The 25,495-nt window shown below is 43.2% G+C and overlaps 1 protein-coding gene across 4 annotated transcripts in view; it reads right to left on the reverse strand.

The window, feature by feature from the left end:
* LOC139380414 (histone deacetylase 4) overlaps positions 1 to 25,495 on the reverse strand; it is a 227,265-nt gene that overhangs the window by 113,966 nt on the left and 87,804 nt on the right. The gene's annotated exons all lie outside the window — the stretch shown is intronic.

A 25,495-nucleotide genomic window follows, 5' to 3' on the forward strand; every position in this document is an offset into this window, starting at 1 on the left:
AGGACAGATTTCCACCGGTCTAATGTCCATTGCTTGTGTTTCTGGGCCCAAGCAAGTCTCTTCTTGTTGGTGTCCTTTAGTAGTGATTTCTTTGCAGCAATTCGACCATGAAGGCCTGATTCACGCAGTTTCCTCTGAACAGTTGATGTTGAGATGTGTTTGTTACTTGAACTCTGTGAAACATTTATTTGGGATGCAATGTCTGAGGCTGGCAACTCTAACAAACCTTTGCATCAGAGGTAACTCTGGGTCTTCCTTTCATGTGGCGTCGTAATGAGAGCTAGTTTCATCATAGCGACTGTACCTGAAGAAACTTTCAAAGTTCAAATTGACAGACCTTCAAGAATTAAAGCAATTATGGACTGTCATTTCTCATTATTTATTTGAGCTGTTCTTGACATAATATGGACTTAGTCTTATGTATACCATCTAGGGTTGAACACTTTGGGGAATTCTCAGAGGTGGAAACGTTCCGTGGGAATTAACGGGAATATATGAGAATTAACGGAAATATATACAAATTAATATTAATACCATTTAAATGTAGATATGTTTTGCATTGGATATATTTACTACATCAGATGAAGACAAACAAACCTTTTACCTTATCATATGTAGACATAATTGCAAATGATGAAATCCTTCCAATAGAAATAAAAAAAAGTTTTTTTTAAGTTACGAATTGAACTTTAATCAAATGAGTTCACATGGGATGATTTCACTGAACAACAAAAGAAAGGGAATATTGATCCCCAATGATCCATCACATCTCCCAAAAACATTTTCAACATACATCTGTAAAATGATAAGTCTAGAAACTAAAGTTTTGGTTGTCCTCCTCTCAGGCTTCCATGTCTTCTCCCTGGAACTCCTCAATGTACACCTCTTGATAATCAGACTCCGCGGCCTCATCTTCCCTGTCACTTTCCAACCTTGTTGAGGATGGCTCGTTGTCAGTCTCAAAAAGACTCAAATTTGTCCAGATGACCATCCATTTTTCAACCCTTGTATTGGTCGGCCTGTTGCGTGCTTGGTGTGTGTGTTCCCAAACAAGGACCAGTTGCGCTCTGAGGCGGCTGATGTTGGTGGGATTTGGAGGATGATGGAGGCAACCAGGGAAAGAGCCTCAGATCCACAGAGATCCTTCCACCTGGTGGCTGATTAGATATTTTGGCACGACTGCCATATTGCATCTCCATCCCAAAGCCCTTGCTTGGAAGTGTACTTCACCAGACTGCCAAGAACCTTGCCCTCATCCAGGCCAAGGTGGCGAGACATGGCAGTGATGACACCATAGGCCTTTCTGATCTCTGCACCAGACAGGATGCTCTTGCCAGCATACTTGGAGTCCAACATGTACGCTGGGGCGTGTATGGGTTTCAGGCAGAAGTCTTCACACTTTTTGATATATGTCAGAACTGCAGTTTCCTCTGCTTGGAGCAACAGGGAAGTGAGCAGGGCAGTACGGATTTCTTCTCCTACATCTGCAAGCAGAGTCTGAACATCAGACAAGATGGCATTGTCTCCCTCAATCTGTGCAATGGCTACTGCTATAGGTTTCAGGAGTTTCAGGCTGCTCACCACTCCATCCAAAAATGTATCATCCAGGAGGATTCTCTTGATGGGGCTGTCCATATTGGCAGACTGTGATATGGCCATTTCCTGGAGAGACTCCTTCCCCTCCAAGAGACTTTCAAACATGACAACACCACCCCAATGGGTGTTACTGAACAGCTTCAATGTGGTGCTCTTATTCTTCTCACTTTACTTGGTGAGGTAGATTGCTGCTATAACTTGATGACCCTTCACATACCTAACCATTACCTTGGCTCTCTTGTAGAGTGTATCCTTTGTTTTCAGTGCCATGATGTACTCGAGGAGCAGATTCAATGCATGAGCAGCACAGCCAATGGGTGTGATGTGAGGGTAGGACTTCTCCACTTTAGACCAAGCAGCCTTCATGTTCGCAGCATTGTCTGTCACCAGTGCAAATACCTTCTGTGGTCCAAGGTCATTGATGACTGCCTTCAGCTCATCTCCAATATAGAGACCGTTGTGTCTGTTGTCCCTTGTGTCTGTGCTCTTGTAGAATACTGGTTGAGGGGTGGAGATGATTTAGTTAATTATTCCTTGCCCACGAACATTCGACCACCCATCAGAGATGATTGCAATAGAGACCGCTTTCTCTATGATTTGTTTGACCTTCACTTGAACTCTGTTGAACTCCGCATCCAGCAAATTAGTAGCTAAAGCTTGTCTGGTTGGAGGGGGTGTATGCTGGGCGAAGGACATTCACACATCTCTTCCAATACACATTGCCTGTGAGCATCAGAGCTGAACCAGTTGCATACATAGCTCGAGCAAGACATTCAGCATTTCTATGACTACGTTCCTCCATTGAGTAAAAAATAAACGTCTGATTCCAGGAGGACCATGAGCTGTTGCTATTGATAAGGTGTCTGATCCATCATTTTCACCTCAAATAGAAGCAGAGGGACTTTTGTCAGAGGTTAATTGGTGTGAGCAACGAGGGAACTTTATGCACTTGGCCAGATGATTTTGCATCTTTGTTGCATTCCTCACATGATTTGGCACAGTATTTGCAAATGTACACAGCTTTTCCTTCTATATTAGCTGCAATGAAACGTCTCCACACATCAGATAGTGCCCGTGGCATATTCCTGTAAAGATTAGAAATAAATATGTAAAAAAGAAAATACAATTCCATGTACAGATAAATAGTTATGCAGTTAGATTAAACAACTCCTTTGTAAGATAGATGTTTTAAAATGAAACATGTATGGAAACAGGTGAATTAACACTCCTCAGTTAGCAAGCTCAAACCCACATGGTAGCAAAAACTAACTAGCAGAAATTGTTAGCAAGTTAGAAATGATTTAAACACACTTTGCTGTAGGCTACCATTTACTAGTTAACAAGACATCAAAATATATTCACCCCACCCAGAAATGGTAATCAAAAACTTACCAGAAAGCATGTTGTCCATGGCTCAGACAGTGTAGTAGTGTGGGCTCAATAGCATCTTATTTGTGTGCAAGATCTTGAGAATCAGCTGTACATGTGATGGAAGAGTGCACTGCACATGTGACGGAAGAATGCACTGTGCATGCAGAGGGTTGCAATTCCATTGAATTCGGGATAGTTTAACCAAAATATTCCACAAAACCTAGAATTGCCTTGTGTGTATGTGGTTCACGGTTATAAGCTACATTTTTTTATGAATTTAAGCAAAATTCCCCAAATTACCGGGCTTAACCTCCCATGGAAAATTTCAGGAAAAAAATCTGAAATTTACCGGAAAGTTTCCGATCCTTTGCAACCATAATACCACCCGTACCTTGTCACAACACAACTGTCTGGCTCAAACGCATTAAGAAGGAAAGAAATTCACCAACGTACTTTTAACCAGAACACACCTGTTAATTGAAATGCATTCCAGGTGACTGACTACCTCATGAAGCTGGTTGAGAGAATGCCAAGAGTGTGCAAAGCTGTCATCAAGGCAAAAGGTGGCTACTTTGAAGAATCTCAAATATGAAATATATTTTGATTTGGATAACACTTTTTTGGTTACTGCATGATTCCATATGTGTTATTTCATAGTTTTGATGTCTTCACTATTATTTGACAATGTAGAAAATGGCAAAAATAAAGAAAAACCCTGGAATTAGTAGGTGGGTCCAAACCTTTGACTGGTACTATATATCTGCCTATCACATTTGACAGTGTAGTAATTTAGCAGGCACTCTTATCCAGAGCGACTTACGGTTAAGTGCATTCACCTTAAGGTAGCTAGGTGTGACAACCACATATCAGTCATAGTATAGTACTCTTTTCTTTAATAAAGTGGCTATCACGCCTACACTAACACCCACCACTTATGCTGCTGCTATACAGTTTATTATTTATCCTGCTACAAGTCACTTTCTCCTAATCCCTGCCTACATGTACATATCTACCTCAAATACTCCAGTATCCCTGCACATTGCACATCTGGGGCTGGCACTGACCCTGTACATAGCTTCCTCTCTTATTGATCGTGTTTTTATACTATTTGATATCGTTGGGCAGGGCTTACAAGTTAAGCATTTCACGGTACTTGTGCATGTGACAAATGTGTGGTCCATCTTGTACCCTGTCCCGGGTCCATCTGAAGCAGTGTTTCCTAACTCCAGTCATGAGTACCCCCAACAGTAAACTTTTCTATTGTGGCCCAGGACAAGCACACCTGATTCAACTTGTCACCTCATCATCAAGCCCTCAATTAAATTAATAAGGTGTTTTTGTCCAGGGCTACAACATAAATGTGTGCTGTTGTGGGAACTCATGGAATGGAGATGGGAAACACTGATCTAAAGCTTAACATTGATGAATGTATCTCGACTTAAATCCTTTTTTACTACCGGACATAATGTGTGTGTAGTGTGCACATGTATCCTCCGAGGGATAATTGAAGAAGGGATGAAACCTGTCTCATACAACTGGAACAACTGTTGAGTAAGCAACGAGAGAGCGTGAGGGCGGCCCTGGCCATTGGGTAGTATGGGCGGCATACGTTCTATTGATCAGCCACAAGGCCAGTGGGTGTAGTATTACAGCATTACTCTGGGCCAGTCGTTCTACAGCACTAAGTGCTAAGCTAGCAGGCTCCAGCGCCTAACAACATGCGTCTTAATGGGCAGGGCGTGGGCCTGACGAGATTGTTCCTATTCTCTCCCTCAGGGACCAGACTCAGTGGACTGGGAAGCTGCGAGACTCTTGACACGAGGGCCCGCAAATCAATCAATTGTTCGATCAGTTTTATTGGTAGGGTGATTTCATCGATAGGGTGATCAACTTTACTTAGCATGGTGCAAATGTAAGGGATAAAGGTTTTGAAAGAAGTGAGAGGAAGAGAGAGACGCCTCCATTACCATGCACTTCATGTAGTAGTCTGCTATTTTAAAAGGTAAAGGTACTCAAGAACCACCAGTTCATCAAGAGGTCAAGAAGACAAGTCCTTGAGCAATGGTTGATGTGTCAGTCAATGTATGTGTGTGAGCGCACCGCCACTTCCGCGGCGTGCATGTGTGTGTGTGTGTGTGTGTGTGTGTGTGTGTGTGTGTGTGTGTGTGTGTGTGTGTGTGTGTGTGTTGCGGTTCTCCAGAACTGAGGCAGCTGGCTCCCTTGCTACCGCCCGCTTGCCCTGGCAGCATGACCGGGCACCGATGCCAACGCGGGGGGACAGAGCAGGAGCCGTCAAGGCCATCTGTGAGGCTGGCACCAGGGCTCGAGTAGAGGGGGGATGCCCATCTGCAAACACATGTACAGCAGGCGGGTGGCCTTTCATTGTGAAAATGAACTGCCACAAATCACTCTGTGGACTCTCTGGTCCCTTAGTGGTTTAATCACTCTGCTCAAATTAGCTAAAGGTCGGTTACTCTGTTCGTTTGGAAATCTATAACTTTTGTTATCTGTTTGTTTTATAAGATATGCACATAGATGGTGCATACCAAAATAGACATATACACAAGAAAGCATGAGTTTATTACACAAGCAAACGCGTGCACGCACACACACAGACACACACAACGCACACACCCCCGGCACTGCGGTCTAGTGAGCAGAATGGTCTCTGCAAGCCCAGCGGTAGCTCTGCTGTAGCAGACGGCCCCCACGGAGGGGTCAAGGTGACCCGTGATGCCTGTCCTCTGGACTACTCTCCCCCTCTTCCTGTCCTCCTCTCCTGCTCACTCTTTTCCCCCTCCTCTCATCCGCATTCGGAAAGTATTCAGACCCCTTGACTTTTTCCACATTTTGTTACGTCACAGCCTTATTCTCAAATTGATTCAATTGTTATTTTTCCCCTCATCAATCTACACACAATACCCCATAATGACAAAGAAAAAACAGGTTTTTAGACATTTTTGCAAATGTTAAAAGTACATAACTGAAATAATATATTTACATAACTATTCAGACCCTTTACTCAGTACATTGTTGAAGCTCCTTTGTCAGCAATTACAGCCTCAAGTCTTCTTGTGTATAACGCAACAAGCTTGGCACACCTGTATTTGGGGATTTACTCCAATTCTTCTCTGCAGATCCTCTCAAGCTCTGTCAGGTTGGATGGGGAGCGTCGCTGCACAGCTATTTTCAGGTCTCTCCAGAGATGTTCGATCAGGTTCAAGTCTGGGCTCTGGAAGGGCCACTCAAGGACATTCAGAGATTTGTTCCGAAGCCACTCCTGCATTGTCTTGGCTGTGTGCTTAGGGTTGTTGTCTTGTTGGAAGGTGAACCTTTGCCCCAATCTGAGGTCCTGACCACTCTGGAGAAGGATTTCATCAAGGATCTCTCTGTACTTTGCTCCATTCACCTTTCCCTCCATCCTGAATACTCTCCCAGTCCTTGTCGCCGAAAAACATTCCCACAGCATGATGCTGCCACCACCATGCTTCACCATAGGGATGGTGCCAGGTTTCCTCAAGATGTGATGCTTGGCGTTCAGGCCAAACTGTTCAATCTTGATTTCATCAGACCAGAGAATCTTGTTTCTCATCATCCAAGAATATTTAGGTGCCTTTTGGCAAACTCCATCCGGGCTGTTATGTGCCTTTTCCTGAGGAGTGGCGTCCTTCTGGCCACTCTACCATAAAGGCCTGATTGGTGGAAGGCTGCAGAGATGGTTGTCCTTATGGAACAAGTTCTCCCATCTCCACAGAGGAACTCTGGAGCTCCCTGACCAAGGCCCTTCACCCCTGATTGCTCAGTTTTGCCACACAGCCAGCTCTATGAAGAGTCCTGGTGGTTCCAAACTTCTTCCATTTAAGAATGATGGAGGCCACTGTGTTCTTTGGGACTTTCAACGCTGCAGAAATGTTTTGGAACCCTTCCCCAGATCTGTGCCTCGACACAATCCTGTCTCGGAGCTCTACAGACAATTCCTTCAACCTCATAGCTTGGCTATTGCTCTGTCATGCAGAGTCAACTGTGGGACCTTATATAGACAGGTGTGTGCCTTTCCAAATCATGTCCACTCAATTGAATTTATCACATGAGACCATCACATGATTTGACTGGATGGATCAAAATCCCTTAGACATAATGACCGGCATGACATGGCTGTTAAATCGGCCCCTGAATCGAACAATCTTACCACTGTATTTACAATAGAGGAACTAAGACTTCCACATGTCCACCGAGCAATGAGAGATGGCTGATCTATTTTCCAACTTGTGACTGGGATGGTTGAGTGCTTTACATGACCTACACATCACACTGTACAGACCTGAGCTATAGAGAGTGAGCTTGCGGTGTGAGTGAGTCATTGAGCGAGTGAGCAAATGAGTGAGGGAGTGAGTTAGTGAATGAGTGAGTGAGTGTGTGAATGAGGGAGTGAGTGACTCAGTGCAAGAGAAAGATGGCAACAAACATCAAGAGATGATGTAGAAAAAAAAGTATGTGGCCATCGGCTGAGATTACTAAAATGACCGCCCCTACCCAGTGCAATACGACATTATACAGCTAGTGGAGGATACAGTAAGCTTTCTGTATGGGGGTATAGAGATGACATACTGCTGACATACTGCAAGCAGATGGCTCAACTAGTTCCCACTGCACCCCCATCCCCCGCCCCCGCCCAGTGGGCACCCGTATAGGTGCCAGACAGGACAGACTGACCGGGGGAAGGGTCCTGCCTTCCAATGTGTGTGTGTGTGTGTGTTTTGAAAAACTTACCTTAGGTCAGTGTCTAGGGGGCATATTTATCTGCCTCTACTCTGGCCCAAAACCTAACCCAGGAAGCAGCTTTGAGAATAAAACAAATGATAAACAGGAAGCTCATGGGCATCTTTTCCTGCCTATAAGACAGAGGACGTAACCTAAATGGTGGCATATTCCCTATATAGTGCACTTCTTATGACCAGAGCCATATAGGTCAAAAGTAGTGCACTACAAAGGGAATAGGGAGCCATTTGGGATGGGCCCAGAGCCTCAGTGCCAGTTGATCAGCTTGCAGCATGCATTAATGATGTGGCAGTGTGTCTGTGCATGTGCATGTGGTATGAAGAGGACGGGTATGCTCGCTGAAAATGGAAAGACTGAGAGGGAATGTGAGAGAGAGGGAGAAACAGAGAGAGAATAAAATAAAAGATGTGAATAGAAAATGAATGACCAAGAGGGAGTTAGAGAGAGAAAGACAGTGTAGGACTGTGAGAGGGAGAGAAAGACAGAAAGAGCGAGAGCAGACTGTGAGAGGGAGATAGCGAGAGAGGGAAGGTGAGGGAGAGCGCGAATGAATTTGATCCGGCTCACACACAGCACTCTCCTGATTTTCATGCTCAAGTTTTGAAATGCTAATGAATCAGGGTTAATTTGCATAGTGTGCCGCTCTTCCTTTCCCTCTCTTCCGGTCTTTTTCTCTCTCTTTCCCTCTCTCTCTTTCCCTCACCCTTCCATTAACTCTCTCCAATCCTCTGCATCTCTCTTTCTCATCTTCCCCCATATCTCTCTCTCTCCCCCTCTCCATCTTCTCTCTCTCTCTCCCCCTCTCCATCTTCTCTCTCTCTCTCTCTCCCCCCCTCTCCATCTTCTCTCTCTCTCTCTCTCCAGCACTTAAACATTCATCTATAATTCAGTATGCTAAATAAAGGCTGCTCAGTGAAATGACTGAGACGAGCAAACAGGGTCTGTCACTTACAGTATCCCCCATCTCGTCTCCTCTCCTCTGTCGTCTCCTATCCTGCTCTCTCGTCTCCCCTCCTCTTATCGCTCTGCTCACCACTCCTTCACTCCCTCTCCACTGCTCCTCCCCTTCACCTATGCCCTCGCTCAACAAAAGATTGGCCCAACAGGACCTTTCCCTATGAGATAGAGAGAGAGGGAGAGAAAGAGAAAGGTTGGTTAGAGAGAGCACGAGTGGGAGAGATTTAAAAAGAGAGAAAGAAGGTTATTAAAAGAGAGAGAGAATGAAAGAGAGAGCGTACTGTAGCCAACCCTGGTCTGACAGCCCACTCAATGTGTGAGTGCGTGGGCTGGTGCTAATTTGTGTAGAGAGGGAGAAAGCTGTTTTGGCTGAGGGAGAATGGGCTGAGATTAGTGGACTGTGGAACACACACACACACACACACACACACACACACACACACACACACACACACACATGCCTAATGCATAGTAATTACACAAGCTACACACACACACACCATCAGGTGTGGGGTTCCACCTCCATTGCATCCCTCTCACCTCCCAGTTGAAGAAACGGCGAGCGTGTTACTCACACTCTATTAGTATTCACACATACAGTATCTGTCCCAACCAACCTGCTCACCCATCCCTCTTCCTCCTGTTACACATATCTGTCCCAACCAACCTGCTCACCCATTCCTCTTCCTCCTGTTACACATATCTGTCCCAACCAACCTACTCACCCATCCCTCTTCCTCCTGTTACATATATCTGTCCCAACCAACCTGCTCACCCATCCCTCTTCCTCCTGTTACATATATCTGTCCCAACCAACCTACTCACCCATCCCTCTTCCTCCTGTTACATATATCTGTCCCAACCAATTACTCAACCCATCCCTCTTCCTCCTGTTACACATATCTGTCCCGACCAACCTACTCAACCCATACCTCTTCCTCCTGTTACATATATCTGTCCCAACCAATTACTCATCCCATCCCTCTTCCTCCTGTTACACATATCTGTCCCGACCAACCTACTCAACCCATCCCTTTTCCTCCTGTTACACATATCTGTCCCGACCAAACTACTCAACCCATCCCTCTTCCTCCTGTTACACATATCTGTCCCGACCAACCTACTCAACCCATCCCTCTTCCTCCTGTTACACATATCTGTCCCGACCAACCTACTCAACCCATCCATCTTCCTCCTGTTACACACATCTGTCCCAACCAATTACTCATCCCATCCCTCTTCCTCCTGTTACACATATCTGTCCCGACCAACCTACTCAACCCATCCCTCTTCCTCCTGTTACACACATCTGTCCCGACCAACCTACTCACCCATCCCTCTTCCTCATGTTACACATATCTGTCCCAACCAACCTACTCACCCATCCCTCTTCCTCCTGTTACACATATCTGTCCCAGCCAACCTACTCACCCATCCCTTTTCCTCCTGTTACACATATCTGTCCCAACCAACCTACTCACCCATCCCTCTTCCTCCTGTTACACATATCTGTCCCAGCCAACCTACTCACCCATCCCTCTTCCTCTTGTTACACATATCTGTCCCAACCAATTACTCAACCCATCCCTCTTCCTCCTGTTACACATATCTGTCCCGACCAACCTACTCAACTCAACTCATCCCTCTTCCTCCTGTTACATATATCTGTCCCAACCAATTACTCAACCCATCCCTCTTCCTCCTGTTACACATATCTGTCCCAACCAACCTACTCACCCATCCCTCTTCCTCATGTTACATATATCTGTCCCAACCAATTACTCAACCCATCCCTCATCCTCCTGTTAAACATATCTGTCCCGACCAACCTACTCAACCCATCCCTCTTCCTCCTGTTACACATATCTGTCCCGACCAACCTACTCAACCCATCCCTCTTCCTCCTGTTACACATATCTGTCCCAACCAATTACTCATCCCATCCCTCTTCCTCCTGTTACACATATCTGTCCCGACCAACCTACTCAACCCATCCCTCTTCCTCCTGTTACACATATCTGTCCCGACCAAACTACTCAACCCATCCCTCTTCCTCCTGTTACACATATCTGTCCCGACCAACCTACTCAACCCATCCCTCTTCCTCCTGTTACACACATCTGTCCCGACCAACCTACTCACCCATCCCTCTTCCTCCTGTTACACATATCTGTCCCAGCCAACCTACTCACCCATCCCTCTTCCTCTTGTTACACATATCTGTCCCAACCAACCTACTCACCCATCCCTCTTCCTCCTGTTACATATATCTGTCCCAACCAACCTACTCAACCCATCCCTCTTCCTCCTGTTACACATATCTGTCCCGATCAACCTACTCAACCCATCCCTCTTCTCCTGTTACACATATCTGTCCCAGCCAACCTACTCACCCATCCCTCTTTCTCTTGTTACACATATCTGTCCCAGCCAACCTACTCAACCCATCCCTCTTTCTCTTGTTACACATATCTGTCCCAGCCAACCTACTCAACCCATCCCTCTCCACTCACTCCAGTACACTCTACCAACAGAAAGCGTACAAATACTTTGAGCATACGCTTGAGCCTGGAGTTCCAGATGGGCAAGTGTTGCACTTTTGGAGTTGACTAATAACCCACACACACAGTCAACACATTTGGCTTCGACGGAGAGAAACCACCAACTATTAAAGTATGTATTTGGCGCTAGGTGCTGTTGACAAGCTGGCAGGATGTGGATGAGAAGAGCGCTGTGGTTTTCACGCGGTGTGATGTGGGCGTCCAACATGCAGCCCAGTGCGCCACATCTCCATGTTTCTATTCATTTTCCCTCCCTCACGTTGAGTGATAAACAAACGGAAGTGGAGGAGTTTTAATATGGCCTGGCTTTGACCCGGGCTGCATCTCAATCATCAGAAGAGGCTCCCTCTCGTCATCGCCCCTCTCTCATCTGTACAGCCAAAAGAGGACTGGCCATCAATCAGAGCCTAGTTCCGCAATAAGGTTTCTTCCTAAGTTCCTGCCTTCTAGGAACTTGTTCCTAGCCCCGGTGCTTCTGTCTCTGCATTGCTTGCTCTTTCGGGTTTAAGGTTGGGTATCTGTTCAGCACTTTGTGACAACTGGCTTTATAAAATAAAATTGATTAAAATGTGATACTGCTACCAACATAGAGGGTGGGTGAAAGCTATATTCTACTTAACATCAGTCTAAAAGTAAACAGGGAGTAAAAATGACATTAAGATGTGTCAGGCTTCCACCACTACGAATCTAATCTCGGTCACATTGTGACGTGTTATTGATGTGTCGATGGCGTGTCATTCACGCGCTGGTGTTGGAATGGTGTTGGTTGGCTCATCCCATGTTCCTGTGAACCATGAGTGTGGAGCAAGGGCTTAGGTGACACAAAAACACACGCACATGTACACACCCCATTACTAAAACAGAGAGGTCCTGCTAAAACCAGAGAGCTTGCAGAGAGCACCTCACACACAAAGATACGTGTGCAAACGCACACAGACACATTCCACACAAAGAGGCTCCAACACACGCATTCTGTCTCGCACACACAGCACTTTGACTGAGAACTACAGCGAGTGGAGACGAGACATGTAGTCCGGTGATGAAAGAGAGAAAAGAAGAGTTCAGATGAAGAGAGTGTTTCATTAAAACTTGTGTGCAGGTTAGAGAGGGATTACCTGGGAACAGTAAATGGATGGTCATGCTGTTTTTGCTTCTAGTTAGTGGCCTGTCCTAGAGGAGAACAACGGGAGACTACTGAGGACCCTCTTATACTGGCCTGACCTGCTGCACTCCTCGAGTGAGGGCTCACGTGAACTTTTACTGTGGTCGTGGGTTCTTCGACAGCATTTGGAACAAGTTTAGGGGACTTCATTAGTCTTTCCTTTGACGTTCTAGAAAGTGTTGTGGTGGCTAGATTAGATTATGTCTAAGTATGTAAGAAAATGCGTCACTGAAACCAGCCGGCTAGCCAGCCAACCAGCTAGCAAGCTAGCCAGCCAACCAACCAACAAACCAGTCCTTCAGCAACTCCAACCAACCAGTCAGTCAGTCAGTCAGCCAGCCAACAAACCAGTCCTTCATCAACACCAACTAACCATCCAACGAGCCAGCTAGCCACCCTACCAGCAACGCACACAAACAGCCAACCAACCGGCCTGCCGGTCAGCAATACAAAATCAACCTGACGGTGTAACGCAACCAACCAACACGCGTTCAGTCTAAGCAACATCAACCTGTTTTAGAGACTGACAGACAGGGTCTGGTAGTGCTCCAGACCCAGCAACATCAAACTGTTTTAGAGACTGACAGACAGGGTCTGGTAGTGCTCCAGACCCAGCAACATCAAACTGTTTTAGAGACTGACAGACAGGGTCTGGTAGTGCTCCAGACCCAGCAACATCAAACTGTTTTAGAGACTGACAGACAGGGTCTGGTAGTGCTCCAGACCCAGCAACATCAAACTGTTTTAGAGACTGACAGACAGGGTCTGGTAGTGCTCCAGACCCAGCAACATCAACCTGTTTTAGAGACTGACAGACAGGGTCTGGTAGTGCTCCAGACCCAGCAACATCAAACTGTTTTAGAGACTGTCAGACAGGGTCTGGTAGTGCTCCAGACCCAGCAACATCAACCTGTTTTAGAGACTGACAGACAGGGTCTGGTAGTGCTCCAGACCCAGCAACATCAAACTGTTTTAGAGACTGACAGACAGGGTCTGGTAGTGCTCCAGACCCAGCAACATCAAACTGTTTTAGAGACTGTCAGACAGGGTCTGGTAGTGCTCCAGACCCAGCAACATCAACCTGTTTTAGAGACTGACAGACAGGGTCTGGTAGTGCTCCAGACCCAGCAACATCAACCTGTTTTAGAGACTGACAGACAGGGTCTGGTAGTGCTCCAGTCCCAGCAACATCAACCTGTTTTAGAGACTGACAGACAGGGTCTGGTACTGATCCAGTCCCAGCAACATCAAACTGTTTTAGAGACTGACAGACAGGGTCTGGTAGTGCTCCAGACCCAGCAACATCAAACTGTTTTAGAGACTGACAGACAGGGTCTGGTACTGATCCAGTCCCAGCAACATCAAACTGTTTTAGAGACTGTCAAACAGTGTCTGGTAGTGCTCCAGACCCAGCAACATCAAACTGTTTTAGAGACTGACAGACAGGGTCTGGTACTGATCCAGTCCCAGCAACATCAAACTGTTTTAGAGACTGACAGACAGGGTCTGGTAGTGCTCCAGACCCAGCAACATCAAACTGTTTTAGAGATGTCAGACAGGGTCTGGTACTGATCCAGTCCCAGCAACATCAAACTGTTTTAGAGACTGTCAGACAGGGTCTGGTAGTGCTCCCTGTCAGAATAAGCAACAGAGGACTTGGAAACCATATCAACTCCAATAGAAATGGAACTATGGTCACTGTGAGTTACCTAATTTACTTTACTTTACCTCTGCCTTCTAGTGAGATTATACAAACTGTCATCTCCTACCATTCTGATAGATTGGAGACTGTCAGAAAATGTGGTTGTAACGTTAATAAGTCGGTTGTTATTCAATGGGACTTTTCTCATTGAATATGGCACTTTTAAATGTTAGCGCAATCACTAGTAAAACCATTCTTGTGAATGGCCTCATTACTGAGCGCACAGATGATTGCCTGTTTCTCACGGAAACATGGCTGTCTTCAGACTGCAGTGCCACTCTTATTGAAGCCTCCCCCCGGACTGCAGCTTTTGATACTCTATCATAAAACGGAAAAAGGGTGGGGGGACAGTCTATATTTTTTACTAATGCTCTCAGCTATAAGGATTTTTAATTTGGCGACTTTGGGTCTTTTGAGCATCATACTAAACCGTTTAAATGTCAGCCACCAGTGCTGGTCATAACCCTTTATAGGCCACAAAAAGCACTGCCACATTTTCTTTACTGATTTCTCTAAACTATTGTCTATTGTTCTTGAGAACTATGATAAAATAATTGTGTTGGGCGATTTTAATATTCATATTGACAAAGAAACTAACTGCAAGGCCATTGAATGTACGAATCTTTTGAGCTCTATGGACTTTATCCAACATGTTACTGGGTCCACCAATACTCTGGAGCTGGATATTACCAAGGGGCTTTCTATTGACATATCCTCTATTGTTGATGTTGCTTTATCTGATCACCACTGTGGATTTTTTTACTACCTATGTTGCCCATAGCACAGGGTAATACAGAAGGCATTATTAAGTAACGCTATCTTACCTCCGATGTTGCTACAGATTTTATTGAGTGTATGAACATAACTCCACCACCTATTCTGCCTTCCTCTTGTGATGATTTAGATGATCACTTGAATAGCAAATTATGGGCAACAATTGTGTGCCATAGCTGCAGAAAAGTTGAAAAGGGCCACCTCCAAACAGAGACGAATGAAGAAAATAATTAATTAAAGAGAAATTGCAAAACGGCAGAGCGGAAGTGAAGAAAGTCAAAGTTGTATGTCCATTATGATATTCTGAGAGAGCAACTTGGCATATATAAGGCAATTAGAAATGCCAGACGGGCACATTTTTCTAACTTGATCACTAATAACCAGAATAATTAGAGAGTGCTCTTTTCAACCATTGATGGCCTACCCCCACAAACCTATGTGAACTTTCCTCCACATCTAAATGGAATGAGTTTGCGGCATATTTCAAACATTAGGCTGGGTATCAGTCAAGCAAGACCTGATGAGAAGTTTGATGATATGTGCCCTGGCCTACCACGCAAAGGTACTATGGAGTTATTCTCCCTGGTTGACAGTGATATCACAACTTCAGCCTTCTAACTGCCTTGTCGATCCTATCCCCACCACCTTCTTCAAAACAGTATTTATTTTTTTATTTCACCTTTATTTAACCAGGTAGGCTAGTTGAGAACAAGTTCTCATTTACAACTGTGACCTGGCCAAGATAAAGCGAAGCAGTGCGACAAAAACCACAACACAGAGTTACACATGGGATAAACAAACGTACAGTCAATAACACAATAGAAAAATCTATTTACAGTGTGTGCAAATGTAGTAAGATTAGGGAGGTAAGGCAATAAATAGGCCATAGAGGCGAAATTATTACAATTTAGCATTAACACTGAAGTGATAGATGTGCAGATGATGATGTGCAAGTAGAGATACTGGGGTGCAAAAGAGGGGGGAAAACAACATGGGGATGAGGTAGTTGGGTGGGCTATTTACAGATGTGTACAGGTGCAGTGATCTGTAAGCTGCTCTGACAGCTGATGCTTAAAGTTAGAGAGGGAGATATTAGTCTCCAGCTTCAGTGATTTTTGTCATTCGTTCCAGTCATTGGCAGCAGAGAACTGGAAGGAAAGGCGGCCAAAGAGGTTTTGGCTTTGGGGATGACCAGTGAAATATACCTGCTGGAGCGCATGCTATGGGTGCGTGTGTCTATGGTGACCAGTGAGCTGAGGTAAGGTGGGGCTTTACCTAGCAAAAACATATAGATGACCTGGAGCCACTGGGTTTGGCGATGAATATGTAGCGAGGGACAGCCAATGAGAACATACAGGTCGCAGATGACATCCAACATTGGATGTAGTCTATTTTATAAATGACATCGCCTAAGTCAAGGATAGGTAGGATAGTTTTACCAGGGTATGTTTGGCAGCATGAGTGAATGAGGCTTTGTTGCGAAATAGGAAGCCGATTCTAGATTTAATTTTGGATTGGAGATGCTTAATGTGAGTCTGGAAGGAGAGTTTACAGTCTAACCAGACACCTAGGTATTTGTAGTTGTCCACATATTCTAAGTCAGAACCATCCAGAGTAGTAATGCTAGTCGGGCGGGCACCAAATCGGTTGAAGAGCATGTACTTAGTTTTTATAAGCATTTAAGACCAGTTGGAGGCCACGGAAGGAACGTTGTATGGCATTGAAACTCGTTTGGAGGTTTGTTAACAGAGTGTCCAAAGACGGGCCAGATGTATACAGAATGGTGTCGTCTGCATAGAGGTGGATCAGAGAAAAGAGTCGGCCCGAGAATTGAACCGTGTGGCACCCCCATAGAGACTGCCAGGGGTCCGGAAACAGGCCCTCGGATTTGACACACTGAACACTATCTGAGAAGTAGTTGGTGAACCAGGAGAGGCAGTCATTTGAGAAACCAAGGCTATTGAGTCTGCCGATAAGAATGCAGTGATTAACAGAGTTGAAAGCTTGGGCAAGTTGCTGAGGGGGGTGCAGAGCTGTTGGCTGGGTTAGGGGTAGCCAGGTGGAAAGCATGGCCAGCCGTAGAAAAATGCTTATTGAAATTCTCGATTATCATAGATTTATCGGTGGTGACACTGTTTCCTAGCCTCAGTGCAGTGGGCAGCTGGGAGGAGGTGCTCTTATTCTCCATGGACTTTAGTGTCCCCAAACATTTTGGAATTTGTGCTACAGGATGCAAATTTCTGTTTGAAAAAGGTAGCCTTTGCTTCCTAACTGACTCTGTATATTGGTTTCTGACTTCCCTGAAAAGTTGCATATCGAGGGGGCTATTCGATGCTGATGCAGAACGCCACAGGATGTTTTTGTGTCTGGAGTGAACCAAGTGCTATATCTGTTCTTAGTTCTACATTTTTTGAAAGGGGCATGCTTATTTAAGATAATGAGGAAAGCACTTTTAAGGAACAACCAGACATCCTCTACTGACGGGATGAGGTCAATATCCTTCCAGGATACCCGTGCCAGGTCGACTAGAAAGGTCTGCTCGCCTTTCTAAGGTGACCAAGAACCCGATAATCACTCTGACAAAGCTCTAGAGTTGCTCTGTGGAGATGGGAGAAACTTCCATAAGGACAACCTTCTCTGCAGCACTCCACCAATCAGGCCTTTATGGTAGAGTGGCCAGTGCTTTGAGTGGCCAGTATTATAGGGAGCGTTTGACAGTGATGAGGGGTGGTCGTTTGACCACAGACCCATTACGGACGCAGGTAATGAGGCAGTGATCGCTGAGATTCTGGTTAAAGAGAGCAGAGGTGTATTTAGAGGGCAAGTTGGTCAGAGTGATATCTCTGAGGTTGCCCATGTTTACGGATTTATGGTTGGACCTGGTACGTTCCTTGATAATTTGTATGAGATTGAGGGCATCTAGCTTAGATTGTAGGATGGCCGGGGTGTTAAGCATATCCCAGTTAAGGTCACCTAACAGTACAAACTCTGAAGATAGATGCGGGGCAATCAATTCACATATGGTGTCTATAGCAAGTGGCAACAGTGAGAGACTTATTTCTGGAAAGGTGGATTTTTAAAAGTAGAACCTCGAACTGGTTGGGCACAGACCTGGATAGCATGACAGAACTCTGCAGGCTATCTCTGCAGTAGATTGCAACTCCGCCCCCTTTGGCAGTCCTATCTTGACGGAAAATGTTGTAGTTTGGGATGGACATTTCTGAATTTTTGTTGGCCTTCCTAAGCCAGGATTCAGACATGGCTAGGACATAGGGTGTGCTAAAGCAATAAATAAGACAAACTCAACACAGTTTTTAAAGTGCATATCTGAAGAAGTGCAAGCTATAGTTAATCACTCCCTGTTCACAGGCACTTTCTCCACTACACTAAAAACTGCTATTGTGAAACACCTTCTGAAGAAAAGTAATCTAAATTCTTCAGCTCTTAGCAATTTTTGTACAATCTCTTACCTCCCATTCTTAAGTAAAATCCTGGAGATATTGATTTTCAAACAGCTAAATAATTTTTTGTCTTTGGACCCACCACCGCACATAGACAGCTTTAGTTAAAGTGTTAAATGATCTTAGAGCCAACACAGATGCCAAACAGCTCTCTGTCCTTGTACTGTCGGATTTAAGTGCTCCATTCGACACAGTTGACCATGATGTCCTTCTGGACAGACTGGAGAGGTTGGTTGGCCTCTCCAGTAACCAGTTCTAAATTGGTTTAGGACCTATTTAACCAGTTGACAGTTTTCTGTCACCCTTGGTGAACATAACCCAGAGAAAATACATATCACATGTGGCGTTCCACAAGGTTCGATTTTGGGTCCGGTATTGTTTATATACAGTGCCTTCAGAAAGTATTCAAACCCCTGGATTTTTCTAAATTATGTAACAGCCTTATTCTAAAGTGGATTAAAAAAATCCTTAGCAATCTAAACAGACCCTTAATGACAAAGCGAAAACAGGTTTTCAGAAATCTTTGCAAATACAAAACAGAAAAACCTTACTTACAGAAGTATTCAGACCCTTTGCTATGAGACTCGAAATTGAGCTCAGGTGCATCCTGTTTCCATTGATCATCATTGAGATTTCTACAACTTGATTTGGAGTCCACCTGTGGTAAATTCAATTGATTGGACATGATTTGGAAAGGCACACACCTGTCTATATAAGGTCCCACAGTTGACAGCGCATGTCAGAGCAAAAACCAAGCTATGAGGTCGGGGGAAGGTTACCAAAAAATGTCTGCAGCATTGAAGGTCACAAAGCTCCAGAGTGCTCAGGACCTCAGACTGGGGCGAAGGTTCACCTTCCAACAGGACAACGACCTTAAGCACACAGCCAAGACAAAGCAGGAGTGGGTTCAGGACAAGTTTCAATGTCCTTGAGTGGCCCAGCTAGAGCCCTGACTTGAACCTGATTGAACATCTCTGGAGGGACCTGAAAATAGCTGTGCAGCAACGCTCCCCATCCAACCTGACAGAGCTTGAGAGGATCTGCAGAGAAGAATGGGAGATACTCCCCAAATACAGATGTGCCAAGCTTGTAGAGGCATAATCAAGAAGACTCTTGGCTGTAATTGCTGCCAAAGGTGCTTCAACAAGATATTGAGTAAAGGGTCTGAATACTTATGTCAATGTGATATTTCTGTTGTTTATTTTTAAGAAATTAGCAAACATTCTAAAAGCCTTGTTTTGCTTTGTCATTATGGGGTATTGGGTGTAGATTGATGAGGGAAAAAACTATTTAAATCAATTTTAGAATACGACTGTAACCTAACAAATTGTGGAAAAGGTCAAGGGGTATGAAAACGTACCAAATGCACTGTATTTATTACGCCCATCGAAATGTTAGCTATTAAAATCAGATCCAACAATAATATCAACGGCCTAGAAATCCAGGGCGTAAAAACAAAGCTGTCATTGTACGCTGATGATCAATTTTTTTAAATCCACAATTTGGATCCCTCCACAGCCACAGAGGATCTAGATACTTTTTCTAACCTCTCTGGACTACAACACAATTATGCTAAGTGTACTATGTCATTCATTGGATCAATAAAAAATACTACTTTTACATTACAGTGTAGGTAACCAATAAAATGGTCTGACGGTGAAGTGGACATACTCAGTATTCATATCCCAAAAGAAAGAAATTATCTCAGTACAATACCTTTTCATTAATAAGTTAGCAAAAATAGATAAGATCTTGCTACCATGGAAAGGAAAATACTTGTCTATTTGTGGAAAAATCACCCTGATTAACTCTTTAGTTATATCCCAGTTTACCTATTTGCTTATGGTCTTGCCTACACCTAGTGACCTGCTTTTTAAATTATATGAGCAAAAAATATTCCATTTTATTTGGAACGGCAAGCCAGACAAAATTAAACGGGCCTATTTATGTATTTATGTAATGAGTATGAATTCGGATGGCAGAAATGATTAAATATTAAAGCATTAGACCTGCCACTAAAGACTTCAGTCATACAAAAGTTATTCTTAAATCTGAACTAGTTCTCTAGCAGATTAGTAAAATGAATAATAACTTTTTTTCCCTATATTCAGATTACAACCTCTCACTTTCAGTTATTTGAAAAGGAAATAATCTCCAAAATATAGCTTTTTTTTTTTTTTAAAGCTGTAGAAAGTTGGTTGCAATTTCAGTTTAATCCACCAGAAAAGACAGAACAAACGTTAGAATAAATATTATGGTTAAATTCAAATATACTAATTAATTTGGAAAAATATATATATTTTTGGAGAAAAAATGTATGAAAACGGCATAATCTTTGTAAATGCTATCATAAATACGACTGGTGGAGTTGTCACCCATGCAGTTAACAAAAATATATGGAAATGTCTGCTCTACTCGAAATTACAATTAACAACAAAAATGGAAGAAGCAAGTGGAAGGGGGAGAAAGTAAGGAACTTGTCTGTCGGCCCTACATCAAAGACCATAATTGGTTAAAGAAAATTGTGATAAATAAAAAAGTATACCAGTATTATTTAAGGACCCCAAAAAATCGACAGCCGTTCCATATAGATAGCAAAATAGTTGGGAATAGATTTTTGACATACCGATTCCATGGCACATGGTTTATGAACTGATACGCAAAACGACGCCGGAGTCAAAACGTAGAATTTTTCAATTGAAATTATTATACAAAATTCTTGCAACCAATAGAATGTTATTTATATGGGGGATACAACCTTCCCAACTCTCTAGATTTTTCTAAGAAGAGACAGAAGCATTAGATCATTTGTTTTGGTACTGTCCATATGTTGCTTGTTTTTGGCCACAGGTCCAGGAATGGCTGAAGAATTGCAATATTTACCTGGAGTTAACCCTGCAGATAGCACTACTGGGTAATCTGAAAAGTCAATCGATCAATAATATAATAATAAATGTACAATCTGTAGAAACTATGAGAATAGAAAGGTTCAGAACCTTTGTGAAGCATCACAGCACAATTAAAAAATATATGGCAAATAGAAATCCAATATGGATGGTGTTAAGAGATAGATGGGAGAGGTTGAATGGAGCTGAGGTTTGGGACTAATAACAACAAGATAACTAAACGTAAAACATACTGTGTCCGTAAAATGCATATAGGTTAAGAACCTTTGAGAAAGAGCACAGTTTGAAAGATATGGCAAATAGAAATCAAACCGGATGGACATGGGAAATTGATGGGAGGTTGAGGGTCGAGGAAAGACAGGACTAATAACAAACAAAACAGAACTATTGTAAAATAGACTGTGTCCATAAAATGTGCATAGTATGTATAAACTGGAAGTAGAGGCCTAAGCGTCGTTGTTCACTAGTTTACTCCAATTAGGGGAGGGGTTGTAGGGTCATAAAGTGATAAAGGAAAAAAAATATTTGTTAAATGTATGTGTATGTATTTATATGTATGTATGTGTATATATTTATATGTTATGTATATGTGTGTATGTATGAACGTGTACAGTACCACTCAAAAGTTTGGACAGACATACTCATTCAAGGGATTTACTTTATTTGTAGCTCAGACTGTCCGCAATAGGCTGAGAGAGGCTGGACTGAGGGCTTGTAGGCCTGTTGCAAGGCAGGTCTTCACCAGACAACACAGGCAACAACCTGTGGGCACAAACCCACCGTCGATGGACCAATGGACCAATGGATCACAAAATAGAAGGCACTTCCCTCTTTGGATTTTCCTCAGGTTTTCGCCTGCAATATCAGTTCTGTTATACTCACAGACAATATTTTGACAGTTTTGGAAACTTTAGAGTGTTTTCCATCCTAATCTGACAATTATATGCATATTCTAAATTCTGGGCCTAAGAAATAGGCAGTTTCATTTGGGTAAGTTTTTCATCCAAACATCAAAATACTGCCCCCTACACTCAAGAGGTTAAAACTTGTTTTTCAACTACTCCACAAATGTCTTGTTAACAAACTACTTTTGGAAAGTCGGGATGGACATCTACTTTCTGTATGACACAGAAGATTACTTACACTAAGTTGACTGTTCCCTTACACAGCTTGGAAAATTCCAGAAAATGATGTCATGGCTTTAGAAGCTTCTGAAGCTTCAAGGCTTACTTTCAAACTCAGTGCCTCTTTGCTTGACATCATGGGAAAATCAAAATAAATCATCCAAGACCTCAGAAAACAAATTGTAGACCTCCACAAGTCTGTTTCATCATTGGGTGCAATTTCCAAACGCCTGAACGTACCACACTCATCTGTACAAACAATAGTACGCAAGTATAAACACCATGGGACCACACAGTCATCATACCGCTCAGTAAGGAGACGCGTTCTGTCTCCTAGAGATGAACGTACTTTGGTTAAGAAAAGTGCAAATCAATGCCAGGACAACAGCAAAGGACCTTGTGAATATGCTGGAGGAAACAGATACAAAAGTATCGATACCCACAGTTAAACAAGTCCTATATCGACATAACCTGAAAGGCTCAGCAAGGAAGAAGCCACTGCTCCAAAACAGCCATAAAAAAGCCAGACTACGGTTTGCAACTGAACATGGGGACAAAGATCGTACTTTTTGGAGAAATGTCCTATGGTCTGATGAAACAAAATAGAACTGTTTGGCCATAATGACCATTGTTATGTTTGGAGGAAAAAGGGGGAGGCTTGCAAGCCGAAGAACACCCTCCCAACCGTGAAGCATGGGGGTAGCAGCATCATGTTGTGTTGGTGCTTTGCTGCAGGAGGGACTGGTGCACTTCACAAAATAAATGGCATTATGAGGACGGAAAAGTATGTGGATATATTGAAGCAACATCTGAGGTTTGTAGTTTTTCAAAGCTTGGCCTACCGAATACACATTGAGATATGGATAAAGTTGCACTTCCTACGGCTTCCACTAGATGTCAACCATCTTTAGAAACTTGAATGAGGATTCTATTATAATGGAGGGGCTCATGAGACCTCTGAGTCAGTGGTCTGGCAGAGTGCCTTGGTCTCAGGACGCACGCTCCCGACGGAGTTACCTCTCGTTCCAGTGCTTTTCTTCAGACAAAGGAATTCTCGGGTTGGAACATTATTGATGTTTTATGATAAAAACATCTTAAAGATTGATTCCATACATGGTTTGATATGTTTCTAAAGGACTGTAACGGAACTTTTTGAGTTTTTGTCTGGACGAAGTGCCTGCGCCTCATGAAGATGGATTACTGGGCTGAACACGCTAACAACAAGTGGCTATTTGGACATAAATTATGGACTTTATGGAACAAATCAGTCATTTATTGTCGAACTGGGATTCCTGGGAGTGCCTTCTGATGAAGATCATCAAAGGTAAGTGAATATTTATGGTGCTATTTTTAACTTCGGTTGACTCCAAAATGGAGGATATTCCTCTGGCTGTTTTGGGTTCTGAGCACCGTTCTCAGATTATGCTTTTTCCGTAAAGTTTTTTTGAAATCTGACACAGCGGTTGCATTAAGGAGAAGTCTATCTTTAATTCTGTGACTAACACTTGTATCAAATATCAATGTTTATGTTTTGGAATCAAAACATTACTGCATGTAAGGCGCCAATGTAAACTGAGATTTCTGGATATAAATATGCACATTATCGAACAAAACATACATGTATTGTGTAACATGATGTCCTATGAGTGTCATCTGATGAAGATTATCAAAGGTTAGTGATTCATTTTATCTTTATTTCTGCTTTTTGAGACTCCTACCTTTGCTGGAAAAATGGCTGTTTTTTTTACTTGGCTATGACCTAACATAATCATATGTTGTGCTTTCGCTGTAAGGCATTTTTGAAATCGGACACGATGGGTAGATTAACAAGATGTTTATCTTTCATTTGCTGTATTGGACTTGTTAATGTGTGAACCTTACATATATCAAAAAATATATTTCTAAATTTCGCGCGCTGCCTTTTCAGCGGAATGTTGCCGAGGGGTTCCGCTAGCGGACCCCTGCCCTAGAAAGGTTAAACAATTTAAAGGCAATGCTACCAAATACTATTTAAGTGTATGTAAATTTCTGACCCACTGGGAATGTGATGAAATAAATAAAATATGAAATAAATCATTCTCTCCACTATTATTCTGACATTTCACATTCTTAAAATAAAGTAGGGAATTTTTACTAGGATTAAATGCCAGGAATTGTGAAAAACTGAGTTTAAATGCATTTGGCTAAGGTGTATGTAAATGTCCGACTTCAACTGTACATTTTACAGAAACAGTATATACAGTACCAGTCAAAAGTTTGGACATCTACTCATTCAAGGGTTTTTCTTTATCTTTACTATTATCTACACTGTAGAATAATAGTGAAGACAACAAAACTATGAAATAACACATGGAATCATGTAGTAAACAATAAAGTGTTAAACAAATCAAAATATATTTTAGATTTTAGATTCTTCAAAGTAGCTACCCTTTGCCTTGATGACAGCTTGGCACACTCTTGGCATTCTCTCAACAAGCTTCATGAGGTAGTCACCTGGAATGCATTTAATTTAACATGTGTGCCTTGTTAAAAGTTATATATATTATGTATAAGCTGGAAGTAGAAGCCTGTTGTTGCCCATTAGTTCACTACAATTAGGCGAGGGATTTTAGAGTTAGGGGACAATAAGGGCAAATATATTTTAAAAAATTGGGGGGATGGTAAATTATGCAGACAATTACATTGATATAAGCCAAAATCTATCTGCAAAATTAAAGCTGATCTACTCCTAAAAATAACAACTGTGAGTATACGACCACAGCCCAAAGCCACCAGTCCAGTGTGTGAGTGTGTGTGCGTTCACAAGGGTGCGTGTGTGCCTGTATGAGTGTATTCGCATGTGCATGTGTTGGTGTGAGTGTGTGCATTCATTTGTGTGCATGATGTGTGTGCGTCTGGTGAACTCACATCTTTCCCCACTGAAATAGTCATTACCAAGTGTCATGCTCTGAGGGACGATTGTTGTGTCAGGTTGTTCCAAGCCGTTTCCAAGCCGTTTGATACCTCACTCCCGGCTCCATCTCGCAGCCACTCTCACAAAATAAAATGACCCCTTAGCTGACATGCAGGTAATGATGATAGTATTTGACAGGTGATAGTCAT

This window comes from Oncorhynchus clarkii, chromosome 22, assembly GCF_045791955.1.
Source record: "Oncorhynchus clarkii lewisi isolate Uvic-CL-2024 chromosome 22, UVic_Ocla_1.0, whole genome shotgun sequence".
In the NCBI taxonomy this organism is placed as follows: domain Eukaryota; kingdom Metazoa; phylum Chordata; class Actinopteri; order Salmoniformes; family Salmonidae; genus Oncorhynchus; species Oncorhynchus clarkii.